The 18,589-nt window shown below is 43.8% G+C and overlaps 1 protein-coding gene across 10 annotated transcripts in view; it reads right to left on the reverse strand.

Moving 5' to 3' along the window:
- Positions 1–18,589, reverse strand: part of ZNF644 (zinc finger protein 644) — an 81,314-nt gene that overhangs the window by 50,308 nt on the left and 12,417 nt on the right. The window contains exon 1 of one of the 10 annotated variants that reach the window (XM_056356415.1): positions 1,890–2,038. The exons of 7 other annotated variants lie outside the window; for them this stretch is intronic. The gene's annotated coding sequence lies outside the window, so the exon portion shown is untranslated. Of the gene's footprint in view, positions 1–1,206; positions 1,540–1,589; positions 1,805–1,889; positions 2,039–18,589 lie in introns of those variants that run through there. 2 more of the 10 variants (XM_056356416.1, XM_056356418.1) reach the window with 2 other exon arrangements.

Genomic DNA, 18,589 nt, shown 5'->3' on the forward strand with positions numbered 1-18,589 from the left:
CAAATCACCTGCCCTTCACAAGACAGGCAGCAAAGAATTCTATGCAGAAGAATCACATTAAGTTACAAAAACTCTGAAGCACTTCACTCTTAGCTATGAAGAATCTTCTCTTGAGCTATTTGTTTAGTAATTTGAATGAAAAATTATTTTGCAACTTGTATAAAAAAAATAACATATTGCACAAACTTCTCAGTAAAAGGCAGAATGCTATGGTGGAATTCCAGAGATGCTTATCATCCTCTTAAAGAGTGTTCGTCCCATGTGTTAATTCATTGATCTATACAACATGAAATGGCTTCTTACTCTAAAATCTGGTGCACATTCATTCCCCATATGCGTCTGAAAGCTAAGTTCCATGACACAATCTTCATAATTAAATTATGTGCGGGGGGGGGGGGGGGGGGGCGGGGGCGGCGGGAGGGGGCAGGAATCAGGGTATCACTGCGATTGAGATTTTGCTTAAAGGGCCAGAGTTGTACAACACTGCTGGAAGGAAACCTACTTTGATATACCATGCTTGTTTCTCATTACCACTGTGACTTGTCAGTTTATAGCCCACACGATCCCAACCGAAGTACTTCCGACAGACTAAAGGTTACGTATAAGCCGTAAGAAATTTTTCTAGATTTCAGGTAAATTACATGGCTCGAGATGATGCTCACCTCTGCAACCTGACGGAACACAAACTTTGCCAGAGAAACAGCTACACCCCGGAGCAGCTGGGAGCCCCGACACTCCCATACCCTAACTGCTAACTTTTCCGCCGGCCCCGAGAACCCGGCTGCAGCGGCACGGCCCCGTTACAGGGCACACTGGCCAGCCCCGCAGCGGGCCTGGCTTACACCGTGCGTTTCAGAACCGCCCCGCTTCACGCCGAGCAGGAAGGGAAGGCAGGGGAGGGCGGGGACCGCACGGTGCCCCCTGCCCCAGGACAGCGGCAGGCAGCCTTCCCCGGGCCGACCGCCAGCTGGGGTGGGCAGCATGCGTGGCGACCGCGCTCGGGAGGCAAGCGGCAGCGAAGCGGCGAGAAGCAGCGCGCAGGTCCGCCCAGAAGGGCCCGCCGCGCCGCCCTGACACGCCGGGGCAGGCGGCGGGAGGGGACCGACGCCTGCCGGAGCCCCCCAGGGTGACCCCGGCCACCCCCGAGCGACGGCATCCTTCTGTCCCGGCCCCAGCCGGCCGCGGCGGCGCCGCGCGGGGCATTACCTGGCTCCCCGCGGCCCCGCGCCGGCCCGGCCCTGGGCGGCTCTCCCCGCGCCCTAGGCCCCGCCGCGGCGGCACCGGGCTGCCCAGCTCCTCCGCGCCTGGCAATGGCGGCGGCCCCGCTCCCCCCTCCCAGCTCCGCGCTCACTGGCTGCGCCTCTTCATGTGACCGAACAAAACCCTCCTCGGCACAGCCCTTTGTGTCCTGCCCGGCCGGGGCACCGAGGAGGCCGCTCGCCGGCTCGGGGAAGGGGTGAGGGGCGACGGCGGGGACGCATGGAGGCGACAAGGAGGGCCGGGGAGGGGAGGGCCGGGGAGGGGAGCGCCTCGCCCGCCCGCCCTCTCTCTCTCCGCCGCGCCGCCGCCGCCTCGGCCCGGCCACTTACCGCAGCGCGGGCGGCTGCGGCCGAGTCGCGGTGCCGCACCAGGTCGGAGGCGGCCGCCATGTTCCCCGATGCGGCAGGATGGAGGCAGAGCCGCCCTCCCCGCCAACCGCCGCTAGGGCGGCCGGCTCGCCGCGCCCGCCTCAGCCCGCGCCGCCCCCACCCCACGCGGCGCCGCGCGGAGCGGCGCGCGCGCGCCCCCTCCCCTCCCCTCCCGGCTGCCGGCGGGGAGGCGGGGGAGAGCGCGCGGGGGGAGGGGGGGGGGGGGGGGGGGCGGAAAAAAAGGCATAACGGGAAACTCACGGGCTCGCCGGGGTGTGCGTCACGCCGGGGTTACGTCCTGCGCGCGGCGTCGTGACGTCATCGCGCAAGCTTCCCGACCCCCCGGCCACTCCGCGCGCGGCTACACGCGCGCACACACACGCACGCACACAGCCCCCGGCGCACACGCGTCCCGGGGGCGGAACGCGCATGCGCGCGGCCTTCCCGCGCCGCAGCTCCCCACCCCCTCCCGCGGCGCCCGTTCGGCCGGGGGCAGGTGTGTGACAGTCACGGCCGCGCGCGGCAGCCACCGGGCGCCGCGGCCCGCTGCCGGTAGCGCGCTGCGGGTGGGAAGGCGATGCCCCGCCGGCGGACGGGTGGACGGGCCGCTGCCTGACAGACCTGCCCAGACCGTGGGCCGCCCGCGCAGCGGGTGCCCGCCCGGCGCGGACTCCTCTCCTCTCCTCTCCCCTCACCTGCGCCGAGGCGCGCAGCGCGCTGGGCGCGGGAGGTCGCACCGCGCCAGCTGCCCGGCGGCGCCTTTCCCACAGAAAGTGGAAAAGTAGGTCAAGTGCTGCGGAGCCGTACCGAGGCGCCGTGCCAGCGGGCAAAGCCGGCCTCCGCGACCAGCCGCGGCAGGCGAACGGCGTGAGGGTACCGGAAACCTGAGCGGGGGGCGGCCCGGGGCTGCCCGGGGCTGCCGGTCTGCTCGGGGGGCCGGGGGCTGCCAGGCGACGCCGAGAAAGCGGCCGGTGCCATTTTTTGTTCAGATTAATGCTGCTGATGGCAAACCCTGATTCAGAAGGGCAGGGATTCCGGGGAGAATAGTAAATGCGTAAAGTAGAGACTGCTCTGATAAATTAGATTTTTTTCCCTCAGATTTGCTGGGCCCGGAGGATTTCACACTAGAGTGAGAAGTTGATTAAGGCAGCCTTAGAGGTGTGAGCAGTCGTCACTGAGAGCTCAGGAAGACAACTGAGATTTCTGGAGAGAGGAAAAGGAAAAACACAGCACATACAATTCAAAAGGGGGGGAATAGGTAGAGCCAAGAACTGTCAATCATTCCAGCCTCTATTCCCAGAAATGTATTGAAGCAAATAATCGCACGTCTTTTAAGTACATGGTAGTTAATGAAGTGATAAGTTAGAGCCAACACGGATGTGTCAAGAAAATCATATCAAGCCAAACCCATCCCATGCTGTGACTGTAACGGGCCTTGGATGGGAGTAGCAGTAGATCTGTTACAGCTCGACTTAAGTAAGGCTCTTGATGCCATCTCAGAGAACTCTACAATTGTGCAAGCAAAATACTCACCGTAATGAAATGACTCTGCAGTGGTGCAAAACTACATCAGCAATGCTCCACCTGTGACAAACAGCACGATATAGCAAATACGCTTCCTTGGAGGGGGTATGTCCTGAGTTTGGTAAAAAGTCTAATTATGTGAACGACAAGTACAGTGTATGTTGGTTGGATTTGCCAACAATCCCAAACTGGCAGAGCTGGAAGCATGTGGCAGGACAAGAAAATAATTAAAAACGTTCTTGACAAATTGGTTGGAGAAATAGGATGCAATGGAATAAATACAAGTGCTAACTTCAGCATTTAAACAGGAAAATAACAATTGCACAATTTCAGGACTGGAAACAGACAAATAAACATTGGGTCTTCAGAAAAGGGGTTGGGGATCAGAGCAGATCACAGACAATTTCAGACAATGCACTGACAATTTCACACCATTGTGAAAAAAGTACAGAGAAACGTGTAGACAGAACCATCATACCTAAGACATACAAAGAAATTATCATATTTAATACCGGTAAAGCTTTATCTGTAGTACTGTTCAGATTTGGGCTCTGAATTTAAAAAAAAAAAATTTCAAAAAAGTCCAATAGGAGAGAGTACAAGGGGGGGGGGGGGGGGGAGCAACATTTTTAATAGACATGACCCTAACTGAAAATAGGAATGCTCGAGATTTTTTAGTCTAGAGAAGAAAAGACCATGGGGACAAAAATACATTTTTCACAAAATCCATTGCAGACAGGGCAAAATTTAACAATTTCAAACTGCACTGAAAGAATTTTAGGTTGGACATCAGTAAACATTTTACTATGGTATGGGTGAAAAAACCTGGCATCTATTCTCTAGAGGATTCTGGAAACATCATTAATATTTTCTTAAGACTAAGTTAAATATCCATAAGAAAAGATTAGAAGCATTTGACTCTGCTGTGAAGTAATGGAGCAGTCATTGTTTTCAGCATAATTTTCTATAACTTCAGTTACTATCCAGGTTTCTGTTCTGAACCTGTATTTTCTGATAGAAATGAATCCCTGAGACATTTAAACATTTAATGTGTTGGTGTGATCTTATGCACAGGTGTAGATATCCCCTTTGGGAGTCTTTGTCAGGTTACATTCTGTAGAGCTGTGCAGCAACATATGTCACATGCTCAGCTAATGTGCTGATTTATAAACTTTATGTTATAATCACTATACATTCTATATTTAAACATAATATGTTTGTTAGTGCTCATGCAACTAGTGTAAATCAAGGTTTTTGCTTTTACTTGTTTTTTTTCATGGTACCAGACATTAATTTTTCACAGAATACATTAAATTTTGGGGTTTCTCTGGAGCTTGCTGGTTAGCAGAAGGCAGTGTGAATGGTTTATGTTATGGGATTTAGACCCACCAAACTCATCTCATTAGAGATGACTAAAAGGCCATTAAATAGGCCAATTTTTAATCTCCACTCAGTTAGACTGAATTCAAACTGATAGCCCACAGGCAAAAGGCTATGAATTTCATTAATAGTACCCTAAAGCACTCAGTCCCCTAATGAGTGATAATGTTATTCTTCTGAGAATTAAGCTTGTTTTCTGAAAAGACACATTTATAAAATCAAGTTCTGACATTCTGGAGCATGTATGGACAGTTTTCCACTGCTCTGAAACACAAGAAAAAAATAATCCACAGATTTCTTCCAAGATTTTTGCTCATATGTGCTCTATACTAACCAAAATACAAACAATAAAAACACAAAAAGGCAAATATTAGTACTATCCCTATGCTTCATATGCTATCATATATTTTTATAGTACCAAATAATTTTAAGGTCATCACACCTACTTACACATATTTTGTCCCCTAGCACATCACTTTTAAGTAACCGCAATTCCTCCTTCAATTCATAGTTTAAGGAAAACACCAAATTTTATACAAGCATTAACTTATAGAAGAAGATGCAGTGTTTTATTATATTTCACATCTATTTGTGAAAAAATAAAATGGTTAGCATAAGGAAATCTCAACTTTAGTTCTAATGCTGCCACATCTCACAATTTTATTATGGTATCTAGCACTATGGTATAAAGGTATCTAGCACTTTGTTTAATCCCTTGACTTACTACTTGGGCTAAAAGGCCCAATTTCATGGGCAGGAGTAGACTCTAAAAAATGCTTATGGTTCACACAATCTGTGGATCCAAAGAAAAATTGACATTTGGCGTGAATTCATGGAGCACATAACTGCAACATTTCATCAAAATGGCAATGTGGGAAAAGATTACGTCCAGTAGTGTCAGAACTCGTTTTGATTTATAATTCTACTAGCTTTGCAGTTATAATATGTGAAAAGTAGTATGATCTTAAAGGTTGGATGTTGGATTAAGAAGACTTGAGAAATATACACAAAATGATGCAAAATTGGGATTGCGTGTGTGCACAAAATAGAAATTTTAGGACCAGCCCCCAAATGAGGCACTCCAAGGTCAGTGAAAGAACGTGTGCAGACAGTAAAGGACTATACAATACAATTCTTGAAAATTAAGCCAGATACTGCACAGCTGGCTTTTTGTTTCCAGGAATTCTGGCTGTGTCCTGTATTATTTCTCCACCAATGCAGACAAGGCCTAAAAATGGTTAAAAGAGCATTTGAAAAAACTCTTGAGAGCAGGTTACTACCTAATTCCTCCTGGTCTTCAACATGGTTATAGAAAGCTTAAACCAAGACAGGCTCTTTCATGTTACCAGCAAAGTATGATTAACTGAAACCAATTTAGAAACTGTTTCTTCGTATAAACATTTTAGTAGCTGAAGCTGCAGAGGGAGAGTTGGAGCAGGTCTAAGCTGAAGCATTTTGAATGAAAGAAGACTGCAAATGCCTCCTTGTAACACACACAGCAAAATCCCAAATGCCTGGAGGGAAAAACTTTTTAATGATAATTTCTTACATTTATATAGCACCTTTTATTCCCTAGGACCCCAAGCACTTCATTAACTCTATGCAAAAAGCTTCACCATGGAAATATAGCCACTATATACATCATTCTTTGAAAATTTCATTTTCAGTTGACACATTTCTTTCAATAACAAAATATTCTGCTTATCCTGTATATAGCCACCAAAACAACAACAGATAAAAGATTAAATTATATAGTTTTGAGTTGTAGAACAATTTAAGCCTGTATGATTTTCAAAATAGTAATGCACTCATGTAATAGATACATTGCATTTATCTCATCCATTTCCCCTCTCCATTTACTACTTTGATCTCATCTTTATACTGTAGCCTTTGGTAGAAAATTTTGTCTTTCATAACATTTTCAAAATTGAAATGATCCTTGATGTCTGAATTACAGACAAAAGTGGGGTTTATAGGAAAAAGTAGCATCTTTCATTAAATCCACTACTATAAACTGAAAAAGTAGAGAAGTTTTTGAGTACCCAAGACATAATGCTTTTTTTCCAGCAAAGATGGTCGTTTTAATAAAATATCCTACCTTTACCTATAAAGTTTGTCTTGTCTTTGACCTCAGGCCCTTATAACTACAAAAACAAGGCCCCAGAAACATGATGTGAAAGATATTTGTGTGTTATTGCTCAATTTGCCACAGAGTTTTGCTTTTCATCCTACGGAGAAGTTTCTGGTTTCTTGGCCTTCCTTACAAAGATACAGTACTCATTTCACCAATATCAACAAATTTAGGAACTCAATGTACTGGTTGTTTCAACAAACAGTAATTAACATGATTTCCATTGGAGTTTTAGAAGAACTAATAAAAATGAATTGGAGCAATTTGATTTATTTCAGCATTGTAAAAATTGAAAGAGGAAAAATGACTTCTTAACTTTTTGTTGTTTGAGCTGTTGATTCATGTTTTGTTGGCTTGCTTGTTTCACAGGCTCTTTTGAAATACAGTTGTCAACGTTAATTAAAGAGGATTGTCTGGTCTCATCTATTTTTCAGACAGAAAAAAAAATTTAATATAAATTTAGTCTCTGCTATAAATCAAGATATTCTAGCCATATTTGTCATTATCCATTAAACTTTTAGAATTGCCAGTAAAACAAGATAAAGGCAGTAAGAATGTATAGCTAAAATTAAAGCCAGTAGCCATTAAAACCTATGGCTCTCTTAACAGTGAAATAAAATATTTTGCAATGGAAGGACATTTAGAAACTCTACCTAGGGGAACAGTACTGCCTGCCACTGTGAAATGACTTTAGAACAGTTGTACTGTTACAAGAGTTTTAAATCTCCCAGCTAGGAAAAGATTTCTCACATTACATAATAAAGACAACTGGCACGCTGTTTCCCATTGCTAGGCTTCTGTCCATAGGCACCAGTACGAAATACTGGGTCTGTTGCGTCGACCTGCCCCCTTGGCTAGGCCTGTGCTAGCAATTACAAAACAGCTTTTGTCAGGAGAGCAGCTCCATACCCAGCCTCCCACAGTTGTCTCCTGTTTTCAGTCTCACCACTAAGGAGTGTTATTGTCATCTGCCATTGATCAGAGGAGCAGGTGCTGGGGCAGCACTGTCTTCTGCTCCTCAGGTACCACCATAATAAGCATTATCAATCAACAAATCCTTGATTTATTATCAGTAGAAATTAATTAACCTTGGTCTTGATGCTTATTTTCTTTTTCTTGTTATTCTAATTCATCCCACATTAAAAAATGGTAGTTAAGCCTACATCTTTGTCCCCTTCAGAAGGCTCTGACATCTGTCTTCTCATGCCCGAGTTACTGAGCTCAAGTCTTGCAGAATTCGAAGATCACAAGAAAGCAGATTAGTGCAGGAAAATACCACCATATATTATAGCACTGACCCTCTTAAAAACAATGTACTGCCTTGGAGGGTTGCCATTTGCATCACGCACAGGAAGTATTAATATATGAAAATATGCTATCAGCAACAAAACCATAACAGATTTCTTCCTGAGTCTGTTGATGAATTATAATTCAGTGGGAGAGGAAGAAAGCTGTGGCAATAAACTGGCCTTCAGCAGATGATAGAAAGGACCTAGCTATAATAGGTATAAATTTTCATAGCTCTGCTTAACTGCAGTCCAATGATTTGGTTCACATTACAGTGCCAAAATGACACACAGAGAGAAGACAGAGACAGTAATTTCAACTTCTCTGTTTCAGGTGTCACACTTGCAAGCTTAATGTATCCCTGTAGAGCACAGGGCATAAAAAGGGTCCAGCTGCTACCTCTACTGACCACATGCCTGACCTTCGCCATGACTGTCCTACACCGGCAAAGTTACTAAGGAGAACGAAATTGCACTAGACCCTGCTAAGTGCCATGTTCAGGTCTCCCAGTCGTGTCACACCCCACTTCTCCCTACACCCACTAGTGTTAGGGTCACACCCATGTCTACAGCATGTATTAGACCTGAGGAATGTTAATGTGGGGAATTAGTAACAGTAATTCTTTCAGGCACACTCCATCTCCAAATCTGTGACTTCTACATGTCACAGTGAGGGACACAGGTAGCACAACATAAGGAAAGTCACCTCCCTCAACTGAACACCATTTCAGCACCCTCACAGAAAAGAAAGGAAAAGGTTTTGCCAGCCAACGCCCACCATTTCTGTACTTCAGAGCCATCTGGCTAGATGGAAGTCAGGACAAGGGTCCAAGTGAAGACATCTTCCACAAAAACCTTTGCCTTTAGAAGCAGGTGCCATTTTTAACAGCACTTGAAAAATGAACAGCATCTCTTCAGTTGTCAACATCGTTGCCAGTGTATTAGTGTAAATACATACCAGGCAGGATTTCAAACCACCTTCTTTTCCCCACAACTTCCTACTGTTCTGCCTGGTCGGCAATTGCTACGTCAGATTTCTTTCATTAAGTTGGATGGACATACACCCTCTTGTCCTTATGCATGAAAGAAACAATTAAGTAAATCTTTATTATTGTTTGTTTGTAAAGCACCAGAGGTTTGTGTATGGGAAGACATAATAATCATATTTAAGGGAGAAGTAAAGAAAGCTAAAAACCACTTTATTACTATTAATGTAGAAGTACTGAGGAGCTTATTTTGTGTTTAATTAAGATCACAGCAGCAGAAAGTCTGATATGCCATACCTTCTGTTTGTTTCTTAATTGTAAGGAGTTTGGTTTTGATCAAGACAATTAATTATGAATATGGCTCAGTTTTCCAACATCAGAGATAAAGCTTAAAAAAACTACAAAAGCTTTTTTAGAGTATATTGTACTGTATAGATAAGTATATATCTTCAGGGCATGAAAACTGACATCTTTGTAATTGAATCCTGGAAAGGGGGACACACACACAACCATATAAAACTGTGACAGTTTTACACAGTCTTAGAGTTAATATGCAATTTTGAAAAATTATCGGATCCTGTGGTTGCACAGAGTCAGTATATGGCATGGTAATCTGACAAAAATGAAAAGACCAAGTTACAACCTAGGGTCATTACAATGCGAGTTTTGTTACGCAGTAAGTTTCTTCTTTCCAACCTCCCTGCCGGACCCTGTCTATGCCAACAGGGGAGAAGCATCTAGCTCCTCAGCTTGGCCACATCCATTAGCACTCTATCTGCCAAAAAGTATCTTCAGTTCAATGATCAAAGCTGTATTAAAATTTTTGCTTCTCTCTTGTTCAGCCAGCATTTCCAGATCACATCCCACCTAAACTCTCATATGAATTATTTTGAACAGCAGTTCCGTTGCCATTATCCCATACAGGAAATAGTGTCTTAGGTTTGGGATCTGCAGGCAGATCTTGTATTATAATACTACTGTTTTTAGTGTGAAGCTCATAGGAACATATAATGTCTTATTGTAAGCCGAGTGAAATAGCAGCAAAAACTTTCAGCCAGCCAGGCTCAAAGACAAAAAATTCTAGCACTAATTTTCCTAGTATTTAAAATAACTGTAAAATAGTTTTTTCAGTATCCTGAAATGCAAGCTGGGTAGAAGTTTCTCAGACAAAAGAAAGAATGAAGAAACTTAGAACAGTCATGTTCACTTTTAAAATTTGTCCCAGTTTCACAGCCCTTGGCTCTGGTTTCCAACAATGTGTTCATAGGTCATTGTGTGGAAATGGACTCAGGCAAGGCTTTGAAAGTGTATTTTTAGTTAGGCCATGCAGATAATTCATAGAGTAAAAATAAGGTATCAGTAAAAGCAGGAATAGTCAGCAGAGTAGTTTCACTTTGGGAATTTCAGCAAAAGAAGCTATGTCTGAACACTCTCAGGAAGCACTCAAATCTATCTACTAGTGTATCAGATGTGTCTCTCTAATTCCATCCCGAGCTTATTAAAATTCTTTTTTAAGAAGTTATGTGTAAATTGTCATTCCAGTATACTTCTGGCTTTGAGTTACCATGTTTATATTCTGCTTTAAAACAGCTGAACAGTTTTTACTCACTCTGCGTAAGAGAATCCTGATTTTGAATCTTAACAGGAGCCAGATAAAGGTGGTTTAATATTTCACTTAGATGTCTTAATCAGCAAGTCATTTAACCCAATCTATGCAAGACTGAGAGTATTTTTTAAAGTATCCCATTTATGAATAAGCAATAACCACTTTTTTGTCACATTTTATCAATTATGCTTTCTTGGCAAAAAAAAAAAAGAGGAGCATGTCATCACATTTGTGATTGCACAGCTTTTCACAATGACTGTTAAAATGGCACGTGCTGGGGAAACCAGTGCTTATTAGGATTAATTTAAGACAATGGGTATTCACTAAGCATGAATTGTATATGATCACTTCCATCATTGATGCATTATAGTTTATCTCATCCTTTAAAAAAAGATTATTATATATTTTGAGTACTTTCTTTTCTTGACAGAGCTGACAGAACTTAAATCCCAGGCCAAGGAAGGACAGCAGTAGCTCAAGGCATGCAGCACGCCTGTGCTGCAGCAGGACAGGGCAGCAGGCATTTCAGGCCAGCAAGGGCTATGAGGAACAGTGACAGCCCGTCCTTTCAGGAGTTTCAAGTAGTAGGCTGTGGAAAATTAATGATGCCTGACTGTCAAAGCTTGTGTTGATCAAACAGCTCTCCAGCACACTGAGAGTAGAGAGGCTGAAAAGACCATCTGAGAGGACATACTGCTTTTGCTGTGCAGGACCCACCAACAGGAGATCACAGTGCTTCATAGTTGTTCAGGGAGCTGATACCTGGTGTTAGGAAGAAGGCAGGGCTGGAAATGATAGTGAACATTCAGGACACAAAGCCATCATTTCTAACCCCAGGCATATGTTAACCTTGGCCCTTTAACATTCCTCCTGCTGAAAAGGGTCACTGTAAAGTACAGCTTGGGGGGGAACAGCTAGTGGAAGAGCCCTTGAATGCAGAGATGCTGGGAATCCAGATAGCTGCACAGGGGCTGCCCCTACATGCTGCATGGCACAGCAAACAAGGCACATCTATCCCACAACATCAGCAGGATACCATGTGAGGCCTTTCTAGCACTCACGTGACATCAGGACATTCATACCACATACAACCTGCAACCTGCACACCCCTACCTTTATATAAAAAGCCTCACCGATCACCACCCTTCTGATGCTGCTGCAGCAAACCTGTTGATCCCTTTCCTGGGACAGCTAGCACCTCTGCGGTCTCTCAGTCCATTCTGAGATGGTCCACTGAGGCCTTCACTTCAGAAACAGACTCTGTAGTGCTCTCCTTTGGCTTTACAGACAGTATGGAGAAACCGGTCACTCTTCCTTCTGGGAAGGAAGGTGGCTGATCCTTCTCTGGGTTAACAGAAGCAAGAAAGGCTTGGCTTGTAACTGTGGCCTCCCAAGGATCCTTCCAAGGAGGAAGACTGTGAGAAGGCCAAAGTGTTTGCAGATGGCAACCCAGGGCCAGGTGGAGAGGACTGGGCTGGTGAGGCAATCAGGGCACTGTAAACCAGAGGGCCGCATAGCCAGATGGTGCTGAACAGGTCTGGGCAGGTATGGCATGCGTACAGGTGCAGAGCTGTAGTGTAAAGGCCAAGCCATATGGCTCTGTTGGACAGGTGGAGGGGTGCTTCAGGGAAAGGCACTGAGGAGTGGGGATGATCCAGACTGTATGTGTGTGTGGGGGGGAAACAGAGAAGGTTTCTGAGGGATTTCCCCACAACACGCTAGCTGGAGCACTCCCAGGGAGCCCCAGAGGATACACGATGTTCAGGCAATAGAGTCTTAACAGTAGCACAGGAGCACTTCTATTGGACAGAAGAACAAAGCTAGCTGTCCTCCCTACATTTGGCAGTTCTTTTATTTTGAGTGGGATGAGGATATTTTACTTGCAGGGAGGCTGACTGAACAAATCCTGTTTCCCAGTAGGCGCAGGAAAATTAAATGGCTTGGGGAATTCCCCAGTGCTTATTTGGAAATGCCATGTGAGTGCTTACCTGTGCACCTAAAAGGAAAAATAACCTAATACAGAATGTAGTATGTATCAATGTCAACTGCAATGCATCCTAACTATGGGATCCTTTCTCCCAAAGGTTATATGATTTTCAAAAATATGCCTTTGAGGCAGGGAGTGAAAAAATCTTAAGTCCTGTGTTTCATTTAATTTAGAAATTACAATTTTTTTTTTTTACACTGGGCTGAATTTTAAAAGAGACTATGGAAATAGAAACTGTCATGAAAGAGCTTGTAGAAGAGTCATAAATGTCTCCTTTTTATTTTATTTCAATGAAACTACCAGTGTAAGAGGGCTAGCTTGGTCTAGATTTGATCATTCTCTTCTAAAGCCTGGGAGTCTTGCAGGAGAGCCTGTGCTTTACATTCTGCTTTATTGGAATATTATTTCGATTTTTATTTTACTACTATCTAAAAGCACGCACTAGAAGTTCCTGCAGCTGTTTGGTCACATAGTAAGAGACAGACTCTAATTTCTCTTGCATGGCACTCAGCATGATGTATCAGAAAAAAGGCCCCAAACCTGCTCCTGCATTCTAATAAGTGTGCGTCACTTTGCAGGAGATCAGAATCCTGTCCAAATTCTGCAAAGTGTAATAGAACAATGGTTGCCAAATGACAAAATCTATCAGAAGAAACAGAGTAAAAAAAGCACATCTTTGTTTCTGATCTTCACAGCTTCAGTACTGGCAAAATAAATGTCAAGGTTTCCAAAATAAAGCCAGTTAACCACTGTAACTGCTATCAAATATAAACAAGGACATAAAAATAGAGATGTTGGAAGCCAGGATATGAACATTTGAAACAGTAGCTATGTATACAATTACAGTTTTGTTAACATCGTCTGCTCCTGGCGCTGTGCAGCTCCACTGGTTGTGGCTGTGCTAGGAACAGAGGCGTAGACCTCTGTGGCCTATAGCATCTAACCAGCAATGGGAAAACCCAGAAGCAGAACAGTTGTGCAGTCATGCTGTGGTGTGGAGGGAGGAGAAAAGGGACTGCAGAGAGGTGCAGCTTGGCAGCTTGTTCCCCATTAATGTCATGCAGGACGCACATTACACAAGGAAGCAGCAAGAATACCTTCACTGTCCTTCTTCTCAACAACTCTCCTCATCTTAGTAAAGGCAAGCAAGCTAAATTCATGACAGCAGCTAGTTGTTTTAAAGGCTCTGCCGCTGTGGCAGTAAGACAACATGCACTGGCATCCTAAACCAGGTAAAATCACTTGGAAAATAATATAAAAGTGAGAACTTAATGGACATTAGGCAGTGTGTTAAAAATATCATTTTTCTTGCATAGACACAGCTGTTGAATAAATGCACTACTCAGCATTGATCATCCATACGACATGGTAAATTAAGATGGCATATTCCTAAGTAAGAATTATGGTCCTGTCTGTACACAAAACCTGCATCCATTTAATTTAATCAGTAAAGAAATGGATGCGGCACAGCCAACGTGCAGACAAAATGCAGGGGGTAAAACGACATTATGTGCACCTATCTAAGACATAATTTTAGCAGTCTTGTTTTCTGCAGGTACAATGCTGGCATTTTTTGTCTAAGCACAACATAGAATGATCAAGATTCTGGATGTGAGGAACAGGACTGTGATCCACGACCTGCTGGTGTTCATGCTGATCTTTTGAGGAACTGCTGAAAGAAGCCAAATAGGATTGTTATCTGCAGAATTACACTGAACTGCTATCCAAGACATGGCCATTATTGGACTACTCCTGGTGCTTCAGTTATACCAAAGAAATATACTAAAATAATTAATTGATGTCATTAAACTACTGTGGTGTTGAACATATATTGCACTTGTACATAATGAATGTTGACAATTAATTATTTCAGGTTTTATGACAATACCTCTGTGATAAATATTTCTACAAATCCTGTAAGTCAGATATAGGAAGGAGAAGCCTGCACACTATAAACTGCCACAAAACTGAAGACTTGTCAAAACAAAATGAGCTATAAAAACAATAATATTCAGGCAATGTCACTCTCATTAAACACCTAATGATGCCACGGGCATATTAGTAGGGAATGCTCATGAGGAATTAGTAGAAAATAAATAAATAAAAACCCTGCCCCTAAAACCGCTTGCCAAGCTGTTCGTACATTCTGCCGCAGGCAGTTTCTTGAAAAAGATGGAGACGTGAATGGAGAGAGTCAGTGACTATTAGATGCCGATGATGGTAAGGACAAGCAAAAGAACTGGTGCTAAAGATTAAGGGCTGCATTTTGCTTTCAGTTATGTCTCGCCTGTCTCAACATTTCATAGTATTTAAATTAATCTGTTACATAAGGCATTTTTCCTGTCTACGTCGCTCAGCAGCCATATTCTCCTTTCTGGTATGGATTGTCTTGGGAAACTTGCCAAGCTGTGACAGAGCAGTGCATAAAAGGAAATCATGCTCATAAGCTGGGGGTGGGGAGAGCTGCAGGTGAACAGATTCAGTGCAGCAACATGTATACCGTCTCCTGTCTCAAAAACTCAGGGTTTAAATGAAATGGGAGCCACAATACTTCTTTAAAAAAGTGTATAGGGCCGCCAGAGACCCCAGACTATCCCACTCATTTGCTCCAGGGAGGGTGTGAGCACAATGCAATAGAATTGCTCAACACTGCACTGGCTGCTGCTTTAGCAGATTGGAAGAACAAACAACTATTTCCTCTTAAGATGCTAGAAAACCCCCATCCAGTTGTGGAGCCCATTCCTGCCAGATGCTGAACACCACCTTTACATTTACGAAGGATCTGGACCTTTTAATTAAAGACAGAGGGGAACAAGGGTGGACTCAGCCTCTTGTAGGAGTAAGCTATTACCTGCCTGCCAGGACCTGCCCAAAAGGTCTGGCATTTCCTATAGAACTCAGGGAAAGCACTCGCTAATATTATTTTATTTATTAATAGCCAAGCTCTTAGGTAGTTATTGGCTTTTCATCTCTAGACCTCAAAGTGCTTTACAAAGGAGATCATTATCAACAAAGGAACACAGACATCTACATTTGGGCTTTGGCATGTAAAGAGCATCTCAGTTCACCTGTAAAGTAGATTTGCCAGTTGAGCTTTACTCTGGCCACTTGCTCTGGAAACAATCTCCAAATCTTAAATGACTGGGGCACAGGGAGGGAGTTTCAGCTGAAGTTCAGTAACACAAACTTCTACAGGGGATTAGGCAATCCTGCACAATGCTGTGCCTGGCTGGAAGATGTGGAGGTCAAGGAGAGTCTCAGCTTGAAGTCTACCACGACGACACTGGAACAACCTCCAGACATCTCCAAATCAGACCAGGATTCATTACTACAAGGTACTTCTGTGGATTACAGCACTGAGGACTTTTAATTGCTCTGTTCCTGAGGACAAGATTTACTGTCCTTTCACCATCTTCAGTTGTTATAGTAAAAGACAGGTGAAGAAATGTGCTTGGGCTGATAAATTTTTTGGCAGTTTTGCACTGCACACACACTAGGATTTTTCATCTTAATGACCTGCAGCTGAAACAGATGTTTTGCTTTAGTGTTTTAAAGCACTTCACAAAACTTAACACTAATTTATTCTTTCACAGTGCGGGGGAAAAAAAATGTTTGATACCGTTACTCACATGTGTGAGAACAATGTGAAAAATGAAAACAGATGTTTCTCATTTAAGCATGAATAAGGAGGAGTGAATGAAAAAAGATGATGTAGTAGTAGTGATTAAGAGAAATATGATGGCTTGGTTAAGTTAAGACAATTTCTTATGGATCTCCAGTCAGTCCTGAAGATCTTTCTAACAACTTGGTCCCTGATTCAGCAAGCACGTGGAAGTGCTTAACTCCAGCTGTGGAGGCTGTCTCACATGCTTCGTTTATAATATTTTTAAAAGCTGTATAGCCAAATGAATGCTTTACAGTTCAGAGTTGAGGGGTCAATGGCATTGTTCCTGTAGACAGTAAAGCACTGACTGTTTTTACAAACTACAAACATCTAAATATGAATAGAAATAAAGTCAAACTGAAAATACATTGTTTGCTGAAACACTAAGAAGTGCTTTGATTTTACTGCAGCACAGACAGAGCATTGTGAGACCCAGAAGAAGCAACCAGGGACCTATTACATGCTCCCTGCTGAGAGCCCCAGCTTCCCCTGAGGGGTGAGACACCTGGCAGGAGGGACCTGCTCAGCTTTGGCAACCACCTCTTCACCTCTCCCTGTCCTGGCAGAAGGAAAACTCCAACTTCAGCTGCAGGGCCTTTCCCAGTAAAACTCTTTTGGAAATCTCCAATGAAGTGGCTTTCACCGAGGGAAAGACAACCTTTTACCAATCTACCACCAAGAACAAAATTACTTGCTAGGGGGTGAACTGAACCTGGGGAAGGGGGTACATGTAATGTGCCCTGATTTTTCTGTGTCTGGTGGGACTTAAGTGCAGTCCAAAGAACACATCTTTCATTGTTGTTACTACTTTTTGTCTTAAGTCTGCCTTGGAAGGTGAAGGATCCAAGCAGGCCAGTGCAGTATCATCAGGCTCAGACAAAATTGTTCCCCTTTGTCCTTCCCTGGCTCCCTCCCTGCCTCCCTCCAGAGTAAAGCCTAGGCCAGGAGACATGTCCCTTTGCCAGGGCTGCCCTCCCACCCCCGACAGCTTCCAAAGGCCTCCAAGGTGCCCTAGGGCTTGCCTCTGTGGAAGGCAGGACAGCCCTACCCATGAGAGAGGTGCAGAGATTTTTGCCACCACAGGAGAATCCTCCTGGGAATTCCATGTCACCGAGTGCCTGCTCAGACAGTTTTCACTCTGTAACCTCTGAGAAAATGATGCTTTCTCCAGCCTCACTAAATTATTTTTGGTCCACCCACACCAGCACATTCTGACCCTTCCACGACAACCTAGCCCCAACTGGCAGATGGGTACCTACTCCTGATGTTCCCAACAAGGAAGAAAGAGAAAAGAATGCTCAGATTCCCCATGGATTTCAGCACTGTTAAAATAAAAATTAAATCCCTTTGTTTCCAGACTGTAATAATCTACTAGGAACCACTGGGCAGAAATATAGAACAGTATAAAATTCCTTTTACAGAGGAATTCTTAGAAGAAAAAAAAAGATGACTAAGCTTCAACTCCTCTTCTTTAAGGACAATACTTCAGTTCTAGAAACTGTCACTTTCCACTCAGCATTTTTAATATGAAAACAATGCTTCTGAAATTGTCACCGATTTCAGCGTAGTTGCTGAGAAAGATTTGGCCCTGTATGCAGTCCACAGACTGTGCATGCAGAACTAATAATCTCGTTAACATTACTATATGCAAATGCTCCCAGGATGCAAAGAAAGATTTGTATTTCAGATTAATATTTTATGGGAATTTTGTGTGTACATGATAAATGAATAAATGGAGGGACACAAGGGGGCATGCAGAACATGTGCATCATGTGTGAGAACTGCATTAATTCTTAAATGTTTCCAATGGCCAAAAGATGGTTAAGGAACAAAAAGATTTATTATTGTAATTACATAGAAGGAGAGAGTAAGAGAAGAAAAATGAGAGATCAAGTGAGCTGTTTCATGTTACAGTTTCTCCAGCTGCAGAGCTGGCTTGAGAGGTTCCCCAGACCCTCCTGCTCCCATCCTTTCCATCCTATGCACCCTCCCCTGGCTGCAGATTACCATCCCTTTAATTCTGCCAATTCAACCATTTTTATGTTCAAGCTTTAAACCAGCTCTGAATTACAACATGGAATCACACCCTTAGTCTACGTGGTCTCTCATTCATTTTCAGCTGCTATATAATGAGGGGCAATACCATACAAAATCTCAGAATTAATACAGTGCTATGGATATGAAAAAAGAGGCACGTCAGGGAGACTAAGAACAGGTCTCAGAATCTGAGGGTTAAAAAGGAGTTATTTGGAGAGAACCATCACTGGTTCCCCATTGTTTCAGCTTCTGGGTCACCCCCTTCCCCACCTCTCCAGCTGTCCTTATTTAACCAAAGTTTTATTGCTACTCTGGAATGGCATGAAGCTCTCTCATGCTTTAACTATAAGAAATGTAATA

This window comes from Falco biarmicus, chromosome 11, assembly GCF_023638135.1.
Source record: "Falco biarmicus isolate bFalBia1 chromosome 11, bFalBia1.pri, whole genome shotgun sequence".
Lineage (NCBI taxonomy): Eukaryota > Metazoa > Chordata > Aves > Falconiformes > Falconidae > Falco > Falco biarmicus.